Here is a 20,635-nt window from a genome sequence, read left to right on the forward strand (position 1 = left end):
AAAAAATTTTAATGAAGATATTTATCTTAATTATAAAAATATACTAGCATGATTTTTAATTTTTGGAACCTAACCCTCCTTTTCGTATTAGTTCTTTGTTTCGTATAACACGGATTCGCACAACACGGCAATTTTTTGGAACGTAACTACCGTGTTATACGGGGGGTTACCTGTACAATGTCATCCACAGAGTAAATAACCAATTTTTATATTTCCCAAACTGAAGTTTGTCAATAGTTTTGATTCTTTTATTAAATTATCCATAAAAATTATGAATAATAAAGGAGACAATGTACATCCTGGCCTCACCCCTAGTTTTATTTGGCCTCACCTATTTGTCCTTCTATTCTTAAAGCTGATTTGCAGTTCCTATACAAGTTTTGGATTCCCGAATAGAGTATCCATTATGCCATATTTCTTAAGAACTTCAAAAAGTAATCCTCTAGACACTATCAAATGCCTTTGCCAGATCAAAAAATTCCAAGTATAGTTTCTTATTATATTCCCATGCTTTCTCTGTCAATTGCCTTGTGTAAATATTTGATCTTGACATCCTCTATTTGATCTAAAGCCTGTCTGTTCTAGGTCACTTAACTATTTCTGATCTTTTTTCTAACATGCTGGCATAAATTTTAGCTGGTACACTGAGGAGCAAGATTCCTCTTTAATTATTATACTCTGTTTTACTTCCTTTTTTAAGAATTGGTACAATTAAATCTCTTCCCCAATCACCTGGATCCTTTCCTTCAGACCAACATCTTTGAATAATGTGACGTAACCACTGTACTATTGTTATTTCCCCATATTTTAGCATCTCTGATCTGATATCTACACAGCCTTATTCACTTTTATGACCAAAATAGGATCCGATACTTCCAAAATTTTAGTACTTTTCTCTTGTTCGGCTAAATCTGTCACTCCTTCATTCAGTAGCTATTCATAGTATTTGCTCCATACCTTTAGAATATCATCATCTTTTGTTATAATTTCACCATTATTGTTCTTTATTCCTCTAGCTACAGTTTTCCCACTGATTCTGAGATTCTTTACTAATTGCCAGAACATTTTGCCCCCTCTTTATACTTGCTTTCTATTTGTTCCAAAATTTTCCCAGCATCTGTTTAACAGTCTTTACACACAGTTTAGCTGTCTTACATTTAGCTTTATAATCTAATAGGTTACTTGTGTTATTTGCCAGATATCTTTTATAAGTTGCCTTCTCTTGTACTGCTTGTCTAACCTCTTTGGTTCACCATGGAATTTTAACCTTCTTATCTTTGCAAATGACTTCTCCACATACAGTTTTTGTTGATTCTACCAACATTTCCTTGAACTGTTGCCATTCCTCCTCTAAATCCATTTTAGTAATAGATGTTATTAGCTGTGGTATTAACCATATTTCATGTGGCATTTAATGGCATTTGAAAGATCTTATAATTTTTCTATTTTTTATCCATTGAAAGACCTTTTTAAATCTCCCACTATTAATATTGATAACTGTTTTTAATTTTCTAAATACAAAGTGATGATCACTACCAACCTCAAAACTTCTAAAGACTCTTGTGTCTTCAACTATATGGATAATGTCCTTATCTACAACAATATAGTCAATTACACTTTTCAGATTTCTAGCATGTTCTCTCAATGTGAATTTGTGACACACTGTTGGAATATTGTATTAGTAAGCACTAGTGACTGACAAGCACAAAACTCTAGCATTCTTTTGCCATTGTTGTTAGGTTTTTCTTTGTCACCAAACTTACCTAAAATGCTGTCATAGATGTAATTGTCATTTCCCACTCAACTATTATGATCTCCGGCTAGAACTATTTTTTCATTAGCATTTGTCTCTACTGCTGATCTCAGAAGTTCATAAAATTCTCCTACACCTTCCTTCTTTGAACCTTCAGTATGTCCATAGTCAGATAAATCTCATTATCCATTTTCCTATTTTAAATTTTGCCTAGACGACTCTGCTAGAGTGCTTCCCATTCTATAATTTTATCTTCCATAGCAGATGTATGATAAATGCTATGGCTACACCCCTCCTTGCTTTCAGCATCATCATTCCCTGAGTAGATAAACTTATATTTGTAGTTTAGGCTTGTCTCTCCAATTTTAATTTTCTTAGTTTCAGTGATACCTGCCATTTGTACATTATACTTTTCTAGTTCTTCCGTTAGCTCTGCTTCCTTTCCATTGATAGACTTCTAACATTGATGGTACCAACCCTGATTTGTGTTCCAGTAGCATATTTAGCACTGTGCATCCTGGTTCCCTGACCAACACACAGAGGACCTTGTTGACCCAGGTGATGTCTCAGCCCGTATGACTTTCTGCTGATTGATTTACCATGTTTAAAAGTTTTAACCAATAAAGAGATCCATTATGGTTGGTTAATCCTATAATGGTAGCCCATCCTCATTTGCTTCAATAGCCCAGTTAATTGGCTATCTACTGCCAGGTTGTCCCATGGGGGTGAGGAATGGACATTAGGTCAAGTCCCCAGTTGGTTCCTCATGTATCTACTATCTAGAGAATGTGAGGGTCTCCCTCTGGTTGAAAGACAAACCTTTAATAACAGACACAATAAGAATTGTGTTTGTTGTTAAAGGTTTGAGTCTTTCAACCAGAAGGAGACCCTCACATTCGCCTAGATAGTCATTCTAACAGTATTCTTAATAATTATATATTTAATCTTAAATATTAAAGAAAATACTCAAATAATAATTTCTTAAATATAAGAAAAAATTTTGCAATATATAAGAAATTTAGAATAAGCATCAAATACAAAATAAATTACCAGCACGACCAACAGGTTTGGTGAAACTTTGGTTAACTTTTCCAACAGATCTATTTCCACCAGATCCAACAGGAACACCTCCTCTTGTGTCACTGTAAGCATCATTGTGCATTATAAGGATGTCCATCATAATTTGCATCAAAAAACTTCTTAAACCATTGTAAGAATTCAAAGTTATCTTGAAACCTTCCTTTAACAAGTCTATCAATTGGAACATTCTATAAAAAAGTTTTTAAATGTAATTAATAACTCAGATCACTTTACAATTGACAATAAATCATATAATGTTAGATATTCATTTTAAAGATTTCAGAAAACAGATACATGCAAAATATCTTTGACAACACCACAACCATTGTATTTGTGTACATATAGAATATAAGTACAGTAATACCCCAGACTTACGCAATAGGTGGGACCGAGCAATAACCGCGTAAGTCAAATTCGCGTAAGTCGGGGTATAATTTTGCATATAAATACATACAAATTATTTTTAATTGGGACCGGAGACTAAAGAAAACAATAATTTAGAAAAAAATGTTTAATAAAATCTTAGATAATACATATGTATAACAAATTATATTATTATACAATTTTTCACATTAACTTAATTATCAAACCATAATTTTAACATTGTTTCCATCTCAGCGATAATACCGTGATGTTTACAAATGATGATTGAATTTAAAGATTGAGAATTTTTTACAGCTTTGAGAATTTTTTCTTTACCTTTTATAATTGTTCTGATCGTCGATTCCGGTAGATCAAACTTCTTTGCCAATTTACAAATTTTCATTTTTGTATTGAAGTCTTTAATAATGTTAACTTTACATTCCAAAGATATCGTTTTTCTTTTCTTGTTTGATGCAGAAGAATCAGTTCTACTTCGTTTGGATGACATAGTAGAGTGTTAAGATTAATCATATTCGTTATTGTAAACCGCGCTTAAGTTAGGCGCCATCTGTTCATTTCTTTTGTATGTCCGACGATCAAAAGACCGCTTGAGATCGAGTCTGTTTATAATTTGAAAGTTAATCTTGTCAGTTGTATATACAAAAGGTAAATTGTTTACAAAATGAGTCTTTGTTTATTATCTGATAAATGTATACTTTTTTCGTCAATTGTTTACGATTGCGGATGCCTTTTGTGTAAAATCCAAGTCGGATGTATGTAAGCTAATAAATGTTCTCGTTAATCTTATCTCGCCTTTTGGTTCATTCACGGTTACAAGAAATCACCACATAGAGTCTCTCGAGTCTCCATAGATATAACAAACAGAAATAAATTACACAAAATAAATTGTAGCTATGCGTCGATTCCGCGCGACACGTCTGAACATGTAAGCCGAACAATAGTGTGGGGAGAGTGAGTAATCAAGGGTTGCACGGCGCTTAAACAAAAGACGAATCGACAAGATTTGAAAAGCGCGTAACTCCGGATTCGCATAAGTCGGGGTATGACTAATATTTTATTCTATTAGTTATAAAAAATAGTTTATTTAGAAGACTATTAATTTCTTTAATAACACATTAATTTTTTTGCAATATTCATGAATCAATTCTACATTTCTACATGTAATATTTTTATTATTGTTATAGTTTACATCAGGGGTGTCCAACCCGTGGCCCGCGGGCCGCATGCGGCCCAAGGCGAGTTACAATGCGGCCCAATAAACGTGTAAATAAAACCAACAAATGTTTTAATTTATTATTATTTATTTATTTCAACGGCATAAACTCAAAAAAAGTTTCACAAAGTCGTAAACCTTTATTCATATTTTATTTTTGAGTGGAAAGAAAATATTTTCAAATACTTTGAGATGTGTGAATGTGGAATGATTACTAAATAAAGCTGGAGTTGTGACTCAAAGGATTATAGACCCAAATTTGGGAAAAGGAGGGAAAGATGAGAAAGGACAAAAGATGTAGTAGTGAGAAACGTTAAATAGATCTTNGTGTCACAATACAGAAATGCAATATATGGGAGGGTCAAAATTGACCATCCATCATATTGTAAAATAGCAAGAAAGTTAAAGATCCAATATTTTTATCTTTCTTCTGAAAATTATCATCTTAAAGCTTTTTCACATTTAACAAAGTAAGGAAAAATTTAATAAAATTAATGGAATAAAAGCTTAAAATATGACAATTATATTCCTCTGAATACTAACATTTGTCTGAAGTTTATATAAGGTTATTAATTCACTACGTATATAATTAGTTAATATTTTATTAATGGTGTCAATTTTTCAACAAGTCAATCATTTTGCATTGTTCTTAAGTTATTTATATGAATTTTTAAAATAGTTGTAATTCATAACTATTTTAAATCAATCTTCCTCTCTATTCAAAGTAATCTTTATATGTACTGTACATATAATATTAAAAGGTCAAATTTTATTGAAGTTGTTCTTTATTATAAAGGTGTATTTTTTAATTATTAAAAAACCAATATTTTTATTCACACTTCTATTTTGGATAAAACTATTGCATTTTAATAATGAATATAACTTAAAGTTATATTCATTATTAAAATTTAAACCAAATGCAAATTGATTATAACAAAGCTAGATTTTATGATAACTACTATCTGGTGTATTACACTAAGTCATATATTAAGAATTTATATGATGAGAATCATTAAGATTTACCTTATCTGCACCAACTTTCTTGAAGGAGGCTTGCAAAAGTTTGAAGTTTTGAATATATTCATGTTCTTGATTAGTTTTAAATTTCACTCTTTTCAAGGATATGCTTCCTATAAAATTAAAAATTTCTTAAAATAACTAACTATGATATTAAAAGCCAAGTATATTTTTTACAATATAATCTTCAAATTCAAAATCTTTAAAAACATGTTAACAAAATATGACTAAATTATTTAACATTTAACACTATTTATTTAGGAACTTATGAAATTTAACTGGAACAATTAACAGTAATGTTGCAGTAAAAAAAAAAATTGCAATAAATTTATTATTAAACATTTGCTTGTAAAGACTTTTTTGTATAATACTAATTATTGTATGTTTGTAACTTACAGATTATTAACTTGAAGACATTAAGACAAGAACTGAAGTTGAAGTTGCTTGCAGTCCTTTTAATATGATCATTATAAAGAGCAATTAGTAATAGCGCACAACTTCCCCAGCATTCAAACAGGAGTTTAAGTCCAATAAATTTTTTATTATAGCATAATTGAAAATTAATAATAAAAGTCTCCTACATTCGTGGCTTCTTTGAACAGGTAAACAAAAGTTTTGATAAAATAAATATAAAGCTAGCCCCTACCTATAACAACTTGCAGAAAAGAATCCGGAAGGCTGAACCTAGCATAAATAAACAACCAAACAAATACAACACTATCGAAGTTGCCTATAAAATACCTTGCACATGCAAACTGCCAAAATTATACAGTAAAGAAACAAAACAAAAATTAGAAACAAGATTAAAAGAACACATTGCGGACCAGAAGTATAATAGAATCAACTCTGTTTTTTACGAACATTGCACAAACCACAAGTGCAAAATAGATAAGAATGATGTTATAATAGTACACAAAGAAAAAATTGGTACAAAAGAAAATTCAAGGAAAGCTACGAAATTACTACAGACAAAAATAATATCAACAAGAATCTAAGCATTGACATTCATAAAAACTAGCTACAATTATTAAAATAGAATGCTGATACAGTCACAGGCGAGGCTTTGTGCGGCACTCAGGGAGTGAGACGTTACAAGTTACGAGGCATGCGGGGGAGGCCGTCAAGTCGGGGGGGGGGAGAGTGGGAAGTACGGAAGGTGCCTGACAGATACTGTATACACAAGATACAACCTATCTAAGTAAGAGACTGAAGAGAGGCAAAAGCCCAAAAATGTGTATCTGTATGAATTAAAAGTGGATGATGAAATCATTTGCCAAGTGTCGAAAAATGCACCAAGTCGTGAATAATAAAAGCTTAAAAATGAGTCATTTTGTTGAAATATGAGAAATTTCTATTTTTCTAAAAAGAATATTTAAGTTAAAGTTAAAATGTTATAAAATTTTTTAGGATAAAATCTCAAAAGACAACAACCTTATTTCTGAGATTTGGGGTAAATTTAATAAAAACTTAAATGACAATAAGAAAAAAATTTCATTAAATCCAACCCTATAAGCCATGACCTGCTACTACTATCCTTCTATCTCTAGCTTTCTTTTTCACTTATAATCTACAAAATTTAATAGCCTTAATGTCCCATATACAGAAATAACACTTCAAAATTTTTCAGTTCTGCGCCATAATACTACAAAATAGATCTGAGATACACAGATATCTATCATTAATATAGATAAATACAAACTTTCAGCATATATATAAATTTTTTTAAAGTGTGTCACAATACAGAAATGCAATATATGGGAGGGTCAAAATTGACCATCCATCATATTGTAAAATAGCAAGAAAGTTAAAGATCCAATATTTTTATCTTTCTTCTGAAAATTATCATCTTAAAGCTTTTTCACATTTAACAAAGTAAGGAAAAATTTAATAAAATTAATGGAATAAAAGCTTAAAATATGACAATTATATTCCTCTGAATACTAACATTTGTCTGAAGTTTATATAAGGTTATTAATTCACTACGTATATAATTAGTTAATATTTTATTAATGGTGTCAATTTTTCAACAAGTCAATCATTTTGCATTGTTCTTAAGTTATTTATATGAATTTTTAAAATAGTTGTAATTCATAACTATTTTAAATCAATCTTCCTCTCTATTCAAAGTAATCTTTATATGTACTGTACATATAATATTAAAAGGTCAAATTTTATTGAAGTTGTTCTTTATTATAAAGGTGTATTTTTTAATTATTAAAAAACCAATATTTTTATTCACACTTCTATTTTGGATAAAACTATTGCATTTTAATAATGAATATAACTTAAAGTTATATTCATTATTAAAATTTAAACCAAATGCAAATTGATTATAACAAAGCTAGATTTTATGATAACTACTATCTGGTGTATTACACTAAGTCATATATTAAGAATTTATATGATGAGAATCATTAAGATTTACCTTATCTGCACCAACTTTCTTGAAGGAGGCTTGCAAAAGTTTGAAGTTTTGAATATATTCATGTTCTTGATTAGTTTTAAATTTCACTCTTTTCAAGGATATGCTTCCTATAAAATTAAAAATTTCTTAAAATAACTAACTATGATATTAAAAGCCAAGTATATTTTTTACAATATAATCTTCAAATTCAAAATCTTTAAAAACATGTTAACAAAATATGACTAAATTATTTAACATTTAACACTATTTATTTAGGAACTTATGAAATTTAACTGGAACAATTAACAGTAATGTTGCAGTAAAAAAAAAAATTGCAATAAATTTATTATTAAACATTTGCTTGTAAAGACTTTTTTGTATAATACTAATTATTGTATGTTTGTAACTTACAGATTATTAACTTGAAGACATTAAGACAAGAACTGAAGTTGAAGTTGCTTGCAGTCCTTTTAATATGATCATTATAAAGAGCAATTAGTAATAGCTTAGAACTATATGATATTGACTCAAATCACAAATATTGGGAAAACAACCCCACAAACTTACGGCCATTGTTAATACATGGGTCAACTAGACAGTAAAATAAAAATTTAGAGTGGAGAATGTCAACAGAAGGATCATACACAAAACTCTTGTGAAAGAAATAATAATACAGTTCTGAAAATATGCAAAAAATTTTAAAAAATAAACTATACAGGTGCTCCCCTACTTACTTACAAGTTAGATTCCCAAGATTTTGTCATAAGTCAAAACTAACCTAGAAAGTACATTTGTACACAGAATAACTAAGTGTTTGATCCTTTGATGTACTTAATAGAATATATTATAAAAATATAATTTCTAAAAATAGACGAGTAAATTAAAACTCTCTTTCCTAGACCGACTTCGAGTGATTTATATTAGCGGACACGAGGCAGCGATTCGTCTAAAAAGACAAGAGTCACCATGGTATCAACATTGTGTTAATTATAATTGTAAAATTAATAGAGACTCTGTAAGAATATTGTATAAAATGGAAAATTTGTTTAAAAGACGCGTGGTAGAACATCTTTGTATAATAGAACATGCAAATTTGTTGAATCAGAATGTCGGTCTTAACGTTGATGCATGCTGGGAAAAATTTATTTGTATAAAAGGAAATAAGTGTCTGGTTGTTGGATAATCCACTGATGAGGCTGTAAAGGCGAAATGCATTTGGAACGTGATTTGAAAACTATGAAAATAAAAGAATTAACATTGGTTAAAGTAAAGTATCTTTGTTGATTACTATTTGTCCGCTAATATAAATCACTCGAAGTCGGTCTAGGAAAGAGTGTTTTAATTTACTCGTCTATTTTTAGAANGCATTTGGAAAGTGATTTGAAAACTATGAAAATAAAAGAATTAACATTGGTTAAAGTAAAGTATCTTTGTTGATTACTATTTGTCCGCTAATATAAATTAAATCACTCGAAGTTGGTCTAGGAAAGAGTGTTTTAATTTACTCGTCTATTTTTAGAAATTATATTTTTAGTATATTTACCGATCCCATTGTTTTATATTTTTATATTTTTTCAAGAATATATTATGCTCATTTACCCACTCGCTACTGCTTAGTAGCAGGTATTTCAAATGCACTTTTTTCACCTAATAAGTTAGTTTTATAATATCAGATTAATTTCCATGGTAATAGAAAGACTTTTTGCATTTATCTCCACTGCTGGATTTACTATTATGTTTTGAACACATTTTCAAAGTACTAAACTAATTATAAAAGTTTACAATAATTGCAAACAATAGCAAAAAGCATTACCAACTTTGATGGCACCATGCAAATGGCAATGAAACCTTGGAATTTGCATGAAAATGAAAAATGACAATATGCAATAAGCTCACATTTTTAAAAATTTATTTATTACTGGCCAAAAACTGACTTCAACACTACCAGTGGCAAGAGAACATCACAATCTGTGCAAAATTTAAATTTTAGATGTACGGTTAAATTGCAAGTCTGAAAGTTCATAAGTAGACAAGCTCCTGTATTTATACATTGGGTAATTTTTCAGCCCTCTTTTTCTTTTTTTGGACAAAAGTCATATCTTTTATGCCATAAGATATGTAATTGTAATTATTTTTATACATGATTTTCACTGTAAACTAAATGAAGAGAATTAAAAATATTCTGAAGCATACATTAGAGAGATTGCGGCTGAAGTTTTCATTTCTAAAATGTGAACTTCAAACATCTAGCGGTGCCATCTCTGAAGCCTAGCAGTCTGACAATGGTGTTTGAAACATTGAACATGGCAAGTAGAAGTTTAAAATAAACTTCTGCATTTTTCTGTGTTTTGGTTAAAGTTATGGCATATTTTATTAAAACAATGATTATTTAAGCATTTATGAATAACATTGTAAAAAAGACTTAATCCAGAAATTATTCAATTTTTTCCAAGTAATGTAAAAAGTGTCCACTAAATTTCTATAGATGTGTTCATAACAGCTTATAATACTGTAAAAGTAGGTTTGTTCTTTCACAGCATCATCTACTGTCAACAGTATAATTCACTTGTTAATTTCTAGAGATAATTTCCCAAGCTGCTTTTGGATTGTCATCTCCATATGGTTTTATATCCACCATGTCCCCCTCAACAAAATTATGTCTCAAGAACAGCAGTTTTCATTGGAATTTTCATACTAATATATAGTATAGTAGGAGTGACAATGCTAATTAAAGTAAAAAATAATTATTCAGTGTTATTAAATATTTATAGAATGTTTAATAAACACTTTATTTGTCTTAGAAGGTCATTTTCATCACTTTTGAGTGCATCCATTTTACAACAAATCTCTCAAATGCATTGTGCAATGTAAACATGTAGTGCAATGTGTTTTACTTGGAGTTCAAACATTAAACATGTATTTCTGTTTGTAATACAAGTTTATTATACAAAAATTTTGACTTGAGCCATAACCTCTTAATATAAAGTGACATCTCCCAACTACGATTTTCACAATTAATTGCTAATTTAATTTCATAAAATTAAAGTTTAATTTTAGCTTTGTGATTTAAAAAAAAAAGTGTTCTAATATTTGAAAATATCTTTAAAAACTTTCAAGAAAATTGCTAGTTAGTTCAGAGATCTTAAAAAATTTGATGACTGACAAATATAGTAATTTATTTTCTTAATACAGACTTTATTCAAAAAAAAAACAAAAAAAAAAAAATAATCAAAATAAGTTGAATTTTAAAAAATCTGGCATGCGCAGACATGGGGAATGCAATGTAAAAAATATATGCAAGTTCTAAGAATCTAAACTTAACATAAATTTGTTTGAAGACAACTTTAAAAACCAACCAACCAGATAATAACTTCAAATATCAAATGAGCAGCCAGATTCCCTTATTGAGCTATTTAAGGTTAAATAGTTTGGACACAGGTAGATGGTTAAGCTACCATCTCTTGTTAAATTTAATAATTAGAAATAATTTAATTTAGAATATTCTAGAAGAAAAAAAAATCATCCCATCCAAAGTGGGAAGCAAATTCACAACTCCTGCTTACCATGCAGATATGTTGCCAGTTACACTACCTAGACCTCTGTCCAATTTTACTTCCAGACAAATTAATTACTTTAGATATAACAATACTGATCATTCACTTTTCTTCCAAAATATTCTAAATTAGATTTAATAATCAGAAATAAAATTATTTTAACAAGAGATGGAGACTGCCAACCTCTGGACAAATTACTTAAGTAACCTTAAAAAGCTAGATAAAAAAAGAAATTCAACTATTCATCTGATACTCCTTTTGGTTTTATTAGGTACTAGCAGGTAAGCCCGGCATTGTATAAGCAAAAAGTACAAACATTAAGATTAATAGATTATTTTGTACTTCTAACCCTTCCATTATATTATACTATAGCATTTGATTTATATAACAGCAAACATTATCTTACCTAAGGGTTTATAACACTGAGTGACCAATCTAACACAAGTTAAAAATTCTTTAATTGTGTACGGTAGAGGAAGAGACAGTACTAAGTCTTTACTTATACACAGTACTAAGGTCTTAGCTAAGGTCATGGCAAAGAGGCTAACTCCAATAGTAGAAGAAAGACAGTTACTACCAGTGTGGATTTAGGCCAGGTAGATCAATGACAGATCACATCTTCACTAAAAAGCAAATAATGGAAAAGTTCTACGAGTTTAATGTGGATGTTCACTGGCTCTATGTGGATTTTCAGCAGACTTATGATACAGTGAAAAGGAGGTCCTTGTACCAGACTGATAGATATGGAGTTTCCATCTACATTAATCAGATTGGTGCAAATAACTCACCAGAGTGAAATGTCAAATCAAAGTAGAGAGAAGTAATCACTAGATTACTTCTCTCTACTTAGAGTAGTTGAAATTAATCAAGGTTTGCAGAGGGCAATATGTTAGCCACACTACTGTTTAGCATAGTTCTGGAGAGAGTGAATTGCTCTCCACCCCTCTTATCATCAACTGGCAATCTGTTCAACTGTGTTAACCAAAATTTAGCTTATGCCAATGATGTTGGTATGCTGTCCTGTAGCCTGGGAGAGCTGAAGGAAGGATTGGATAAATTGGAAAGTGAGGCGGAGGAATTGTGGCTTTGTGTGAACCACAGTAAAATGCATACTTGCTTTTGTCTAGGAGAGTTGCTGCAAGGGAAGACAAATATATCAAGTTAAATGGTGTCAACTATGTGAGATGAGAGAAATTCAAGCATCTGGGAGTACTGGTAACTAGTGATAACTTAAAAGAAGAGATAAATGCAAGGATTGTAGCAGAAAATAAATCTTACTGGGCCAATTAGAATTCTTAAACCCCGTAGCCTGTGTAGAAGATTGAAGGCGGCTGTTTATTGCAATTATTAGACTGGTGGTGATGTATGGTTCAGAAACATGGACAATGACTGTGGCTGTGGAGGAACTCTTGAGAAGATAGGAGAGGAAAACTCTAAGAAAGATATTTGGGACAGTGTGTGAGGCAGGGCAATGGAGGATGCAGAAAAATAATGAATTGGTATAACTGTACGGTTATACTGATATAGTTGTGGAAATAAATAATAACAGACTGAGAAGATAGGGACATGTTGAGACAAATGTCAGATGACAGCTGCCAAGATCTATATAGGAAATCCAGGTGGCAAGAGATGTAGAGAAAGACCATGGAAGCAATAGCTGGATGTGTGGAGGATAAACTGAGGAAGATGGGGGTTGGTGAATGGAGGACACATACAGAAGATCATCAAGATTGGGCTGTAATACCGAATAATAGTAGTAGTAGAACATTTTTAATTAAAATGTGTTAGACTGGTCACTTGGTGCGATAAACCCTTATGTAAGATAACCTTTATAGTTATATAAAATCAAATAGTATAACAAATATTAAAATAAAAACATATAAAGAGTTTGGTTATTTCAGTCTACCATTGTCATGTTTATCATGATACTTGGATAGTATGAAATGACAATTTCATTGGTCAAGTAGACACCAATTGAAAATACAATATCTTAAATTTTTTAAGATAGTGCTAACATTAGAAAAAAAACAAACTGTTTCATTCACAGCTGAATATCAAATGGTGATCTACCAACGAATCAAATTTTGCGAAAAACAGACCAAATATTTAAACTTGGTACCCTCGAAAACCACTTAAATCATATATTGTGCAGGCTGGTAACCTCATACTATGTAATTTTCCTATTCAAATGCCACCATACTGCTTAGTCCAGTAGGAGGAAGGGGCTGTTGCAGATGAAGGCTGAAGTAAATTTGACTTAAAGTAGTCACTGACCTCCTTCCAGAAGAGAGGATGGTACTTAATACTGGTCTATTATTAATATTTAAAAAGTGATTCATGTTGGATAGGTTAAGATGGCCCTACATGTAATCGAAGTTGCTAACCTTAACATTCAAAAGACTTCATATAACTTGTTTAAATAAATAAAAAAAATCTTGTAAAAATGCAAGAATAATTGCTTTTATGTAATCCTGTATACAAACTGGTAAAACCAAATTGAAAAAGTAAAGCTTAGCAAAAACCATCTAAGTAAAAGAAACTTTTGAAAATTGTGGCATAAGCATACTGGAAGCAGATTTGAGAGTAAGACTCAACATGTGAATGAAGTGCACACAGACTACTGAAAATTTTGAATGAAGCAATGTGACTATGATAATAAATAAGAAAAATAAATATCAGCATAAATTTCCAGCTTACTTTGTGCCTTAAAATCATTGCACGTACTGTACACTAATTTGGCTGAACATTAGGTCATGTTAAGCAGTAACAGTATCATTGAAAGAAGTTTGTGGCAATGGATTTACAAGTTACTAAGGGGAGATGAAATCAAGGAAAGGAGCAGGATGTCCAGATTTCCTGGTAGTTAAACATGTCCTTGTAAATATCACATTTATAGAAAAATTATTCGAATTGCTTACAGCAATTTAACATGTAAGTGATCTGCCAAGGAGGATGCATCCTGGAAAGACATTTATGTAAAGTTGACTCCAATTGAAGTGTTACTAATGCAAAGAAAACCCAAAAATCTCTACATGGCCAGTCTGTTGGCAATGTACAATCAACTGACTAACAGTGTTCAGTGGTTTTATCCACTCAGTTACTGCAGTACATTTATTGGGCTGAAATTTGAAAAAAATGTAGAGCTATAAATTCCCCAGTCATCTGTTCATCTCTGTTCAATTCAAAAGCTTTGATTTTGAATTGAATTCCAGAAATCACACGGAAGTCCGATAAAAGCTTTAATCCATTCCCAGGTGAAAACTGACAATTATTCAGAAATCAGAATTCAAAGAAACTCATAAGTGTAATCGATCGAGAATGGATTTGACTTAAAAATTGGGGGGAAAAGGTTCCTGATTTTCCAGCTTTACATGAACAAATTATGTTGTCAATTTTACAAGATTTTTTCTTAAAAGTAATTTTTGCAGGACAATGTGTGCATTTACATTTAATATTTTACTTGTGATTAGATGAAATCAAATTAGAACTGCATTAATAAATCTAAATTTTCTTTATTTTGATCTTTAAAGTCAAACCTAATCCTACGTGTTAGGTCGTCTTATATGCAATACGGTATATTTTTTCATTGTAAACTTGACATGCTACATGTCAAGCTTTTTCTACATTCACTTTATCTATCTGTATCTATATAAAGTCCAAAGTTGATTATCCTGATGATTAATGTTTAACAAATTGACATGTCTATAAAAAGTATTACAGAAAAAAAAACCAGTATAAAACAATATTAAACATTGTTCTTTCATTAAAAAATTGAGTATAAATGCATTCTGAAAATCAAGCTCTGTTTGCTGTGTTTTATAACATACTTTATTTTCAAAATGAATACAAATGATATTCTTGAAAACAGTGATTATATGCTATAATAATTATTGTTTAGAGAAAATAAATTATATTAAAAGTTTGAGTTATGATACTGCATCTAAAGAGATGAAATTATAACTCATTTGTCATCAAAAACAAACGTATGACTTCACTATTTTAAAAATTGAAAAAGTAAACATGACAATATAATATTGGTGTTTCTGAAAAGACATTTTAGAATAATAAATAATCTTATCTAATAATACTAGAAAACAGAAGGTTTTTTTTTAAACTTTTAGAAAAAGATTACATTACATGCACATCAATTAATTAAAAACCTGCTCAAACTTTTATAATTATTTAATGTCTAAGAATAAAAATAATCTGCAGATTTTTTTTCTGTATGAAAAAGTAAGGAGAAAAATACCATCACTAAATAAAAAAAAATTGACATCACTGATGTTATCACTGAGAAAAAGAAAAACTTTTGCAAAGGATAAGACCAATATAATATACCAAAATTGATAACATTTTTTACATTCATATCAAAATCAAAACTTTGATGAAAAATTTTGAATCAAGACCAAAAAATTGGTGTTTCTGAAAGATTTTAGAATAATAATATAGTTTCATTTTGACCATTTCAAAATAGCCAAGATTTTGTTAAATATAAATAAAAATGGCACTAAAAAGCAATATTAATTTAGCTTCATTCTTCAATTACTTAAATAATAGTATAAAATATATAATTTTTTAAATTCTGAATATATATTAATTTTTAAAAGATTTAAGATAGCAGAAAAATACAAGTAAATGTCAAAGAACTGAATTTGGTAGCAAGGTAATCTATAAGATTTTATCTCGACAAAATATTTATGATTTAGATCAAGTAACCAACGAAGTAATTTCCTAAAGTCATGTTCCTTGAATACGCTTGTTTCTAGTTAATCTCATGAGGGTAGATAAACAGTAGTATAAGTAAAAAACATGCATACAAATAAATGAAAATTCCAAATACCCTACATGTAGTATTCAAAAAAATATAGCACTAGCTTACAACAAAAAAATTAGAAAAGCCATCTTAGTGAAATTATAGTGTGCATTATGATTAAAAAATTTTTGTAGGTTTGAGTTTATTATTGCTTTATAAAAATTTTTTTATTTAAAAAAAATAATAAAAATGAAAGAATAAAATCCCAGTTATCTTTCCTGGTCCCTCTCGACCTCTTTCTATAGTTGTTAATTTGCACAACAGAATATAATACTAAAAAATAATTTGAATAAATATTGAAAAATAACTTTTCTACAAATGTTAAGACTTCTATAATATCAAATTTTTGTCGATAACTTTAAGAATACTTGTCCTTTTCTTCAATGACCTTTCTCCAATGTCTTTTCTTCAATGACCTTAAACTACTAGGCTAGTTGTTTACTTAAGCCCAAAAGATGATCACAAAGAATTTTGAGAATAATAAATATATATTATGTGAACCAAAACATGAAGATGTTACATAAATTTCTCAGTATCTAATCAAAAACAATTCATAAAATTTTACTATTATAAAAAAGAGCTTCAATTTTCTTTTTAAATTTCAGTTAATTTTAGAGAGGTAGTTTGAAATACCAAGTAGCATGTTATTTGATAACTGCAGTTGTTCTATTAGTTTGAGATAATTTACTGATTAATTTCATGTTTACACTCAAGATAAGTATTATAGTTACCTTTTTTTTGAAGAAATTCAAATGTTTAATTTTAACTAAATAAACTAAAAATTTTCCCTAATTTACAAACATTATTTGCAATTTTATATATATATAAACAGAAATATTACAAACCAGGAAAAAGCATATCCATGAACTGACAGTATGCTGCACCTGTAAATTAAAATTTTTTATAAAATATTGATTTAATAATAGGAAAATATGTTATTAAGTATAAAATCATACCTGTACACAATTCTTCAATTTTTCCATAATTAGTCTGTAAACAATCATTTACCCAACCAAGCATTTCATGGCGACTTAGATTTTCAGCAGTAGCACTTGTTGCATAGACATTTACACAAGTTAATTCAGACATCTTCTAAAGATCTGAATTTAAAATATTTAATTATTAATTATAGTACAGCTAATAAACACACAATCATCATCAAACTTTAAGTATTATTTTCAAAAATATTTAATTCTACAACATTAAAAGAAGGCTAAAACAAACTTAACAGTTAATATTGGACAAAAATATCAATTCTTCCATTCACAAACATAAATTTAATATTCAGTTTTAAAAACAAAGCATACTAATTCACATTCCAATTTCAAGCAAAAACACACCAATGCATTCAAGCAATAATGTCCCACCAATTGAATATTAGAATTGACTTTTGGAATCTAAATTAAAACTTCTTTGCTGAATATTTTTAAATTTAAGATGGAAAAATACTCTTATCCTAAAATTTTGTTCAAAGTAATTTTTCAAGTCCTATAACTGAAATTAACAAAATATATATCTTTGCTAAGATATTTTTTGATTCTTCTCAAATGAATTAAATTATTTAAAATACAGAAAATACAAAAGACAGAAAATTAGTGATAATTAGTTTTTCAAGAACATTATTACATAAAAATAACAGCAAGATTTAATTAGAGGCATCTCTCGTACAACACGACAGTTCAACACTGTTCTGATTTAACAGTTAGAAAATTGGGAATATCACAGTTTCTGATTCAGCTCTAACATGGTTTGAGAATTTGTACAAAATTTCACAATTAAGTGCAAACTCCGTTATTCAATATTTTTAAATTCAAGTAAGCACGTGTCATCTCAAATTTGCCCATGGATTTTACAATATTAAAATTTTTAAAATTTGTTTTCTGCCTTTTGTCAGGTTTACTTTAATGAAAACTGATAGCTAGGACAAGAAAGAAAAAAAAAATTGTACTTTCCTATCAAACAGGAAATGTTGACATTGCTTTCAGACATTAGCCTTTAAGACTCACTGTGTTTTGGTTTTATAGATTAAATAAAGTATTCTAAATAAGATTTAAACATTTTTAGGTCAATGTTATTAAATTTTTTTTAACTGTAGGTAAGTAAGTAATCATTCATAGAAATGATGAACAAAATATGGTGGTATCTCAGTACTCTAAATGTTCCCATCTCAAACAATTCAGTATTCCAAAACAAAGTTGGGAGAAAAATCAGTCAGTACTTGATGGAACAAACAAGGGCCCTAGAACAAATTTTCGATTAATAACATTATTTTGTCATCCATAAAAATTTTATGAAAAAATAAGAAAAATGAAGTCGTTGCTGATATTTCTGACCAAGATCAACAAAAAAGCTGAGTTGACAACAATACTTCATAAAAAAAAGAATGCCCTTGTATAACTAAAATTAATATTAACACTAAATCACAAATTAAATGTACTGTATTACATGTTTATTGATTGCTTTAACAAACACATATTTCTCTTAGCAAAAGTATACTATTCTTTTCTGTCACTAACTTTTGAAACCTAAACCTGTGTTTTACATTAGTCCTTTGTTTTACATAGCACAGATTTGCATAACAGTACTTTTCAGAACACAAGTACTATAATATATAGGTATCTCATGTGTAACATATAAAATATTTTGATGGTTTAAGTTATTAAAACTATTTGATTTTGAATTTTAATATAATTTTTTTTTTAATTAGACTTTTTATTCTTTTTATATGCATTGAAATCAGGCATACAACTGCAATGAAAGAGTATGTGCCCCAGACAAATGATTAAGAGCTTTATGAACAGTCCCAGACGATTATTATTAGTTACACACAGTAAATATAGTTTAAAAAAATAGTCAAAAGTATTTTTTAAAAAAGAGGACATTTTAAGAAATAATTAAAAATTCAAAATTGATATTGACTTATTTTGATATTAAGAAAAAAATAAAAATTATATAATGTAGTGAGAAGAAGAAAATCCATTCATCACTTGTTAAAATAGTTTTATCAATAATTTTATTTCATTTAGCCTAGAAATAGGACAATCACCTTTGAAGAATATAAGTGTGTATTAAAAAAATAAGTTTGAATAAAGCATCATTAAAAATTCAAGAAATAAAATATTCCAATTTAAAATTTTACTATATTTTCTGGTGAGTAAGATGTAATTGTTTAAGGAGAAAAAAAATTTTATTTTCAACAATGTATAACTTTTTTCCAATAATAATATGAATTGATTGATAACAATCACCTATCAAGGAGAAAAAAAATCAAAATTATAACAACATTTTTAATCTTTATCCTCATCTTCAAAGTTGGACAAATCTGAAATATCTTCTGTATTTCAATCAGTGTCATTGCTTTTTTTTGAAACAGCAAAATCACGTTCAGTATTATCATGGTACTTAAGTTATTTAAGAAATGTGGCATTACCAATCTGATTTTGTTACATTCTGTAAGGTTTTAAAACCATTCACGCACTTCTAAAATGTCAACCTTAATCAGCTTTCGGCACATAAGACACTGGCTTTGAGAAATTTTTAGAGAAGCGTTTTATATGCCAGAAAAGACAGTATACACAGTTGACCCCACTATAAACACTGTTGATAATTCCGTGTTATATTAATTCCATGTTGTACGAGTCTCACTTAGATTTTACAAATACGTGTGCTGGACAGTGAATGGCTCACGTATTTGTAAAATCTAAGTGACTCTTACAACATGGAAATCACATAACACGGAATTATCAACAGTGTTATAGGGGGTAAGTCAACTGTAAAATTATTTTTTTAAATCAAGGTTCAATTGAAAGTAATCCTTGATAAAAACTTGGGAAAAAAAAATTAATAAAATATTCTCTATTCAATAAAATATTTATTGCAAGCTAAAGTTTTGAAATAAAATTTCTTCCTTATTAGTTTGACTTAGGCAAATCAATTGTCAGTAGACAGTAAAAATCAATAAAGTTAAAAATTACATCATTAGAATGCATGCAACATGAGTATTCTAGTTATACAATACAATAATGAAATACATCTTAAAATTAAGGATCTTATCTCTGAAATATTAAAGATTGAAACTAACAATTTAGAATTTTTTTTTAATCTTTAAGGCAAAACATTTGCCAGATTAAATCAGGCTATATTACTGCTACTATTAATAATTAAATACCAAGTAATTTGTCACTAGAGGTAGATGTTAGGCACCATCTCTTATTATATTTAATAATTATAAATTTTATTAAATAATTTAGTCAGCACCATGAGTAACTAGTTGGTTATATCTAAATTAAATGTCTGGAAGCAAGATTAGATGGAGGTCTGTGTAGCATAACCAGAAATGCATCCACATAAGCAGCCGTTGCGGGTTTGAGTCCTGCCTGGACAAATTCTTTTCTTCCAGAATTTTATAAAATTTATT

The 20,635-nt window shown here is 29.0% G+C and overlaps 1 pseudogene; it reads right to left on the reverse strand.

Moving 5' to 3' along the window:
* Positions 1-20,635, reverse strand: part of LOC111632768 — a 50,597-nt pseudogene that overhangs the window by 24,780 nt on the left and 5,182 nt on the right.

Source organism: Centruroides sculpturatus, unplaced genomic scaffold (assembly GCF_000671375.1).
Source record: "Centruroides sculpturatus isolate CEXI.00-Female unplaced genomic scaffold, Cexi_2.0 scaffold782, whole genome shotgun sequence".
Taxonomy (NCBI): Eukaryota; Metazoa; Arthropoda; class Arachnida; order Scorpiones; family Buthidae; genus Centruroides; species Centruroides sculpturatus.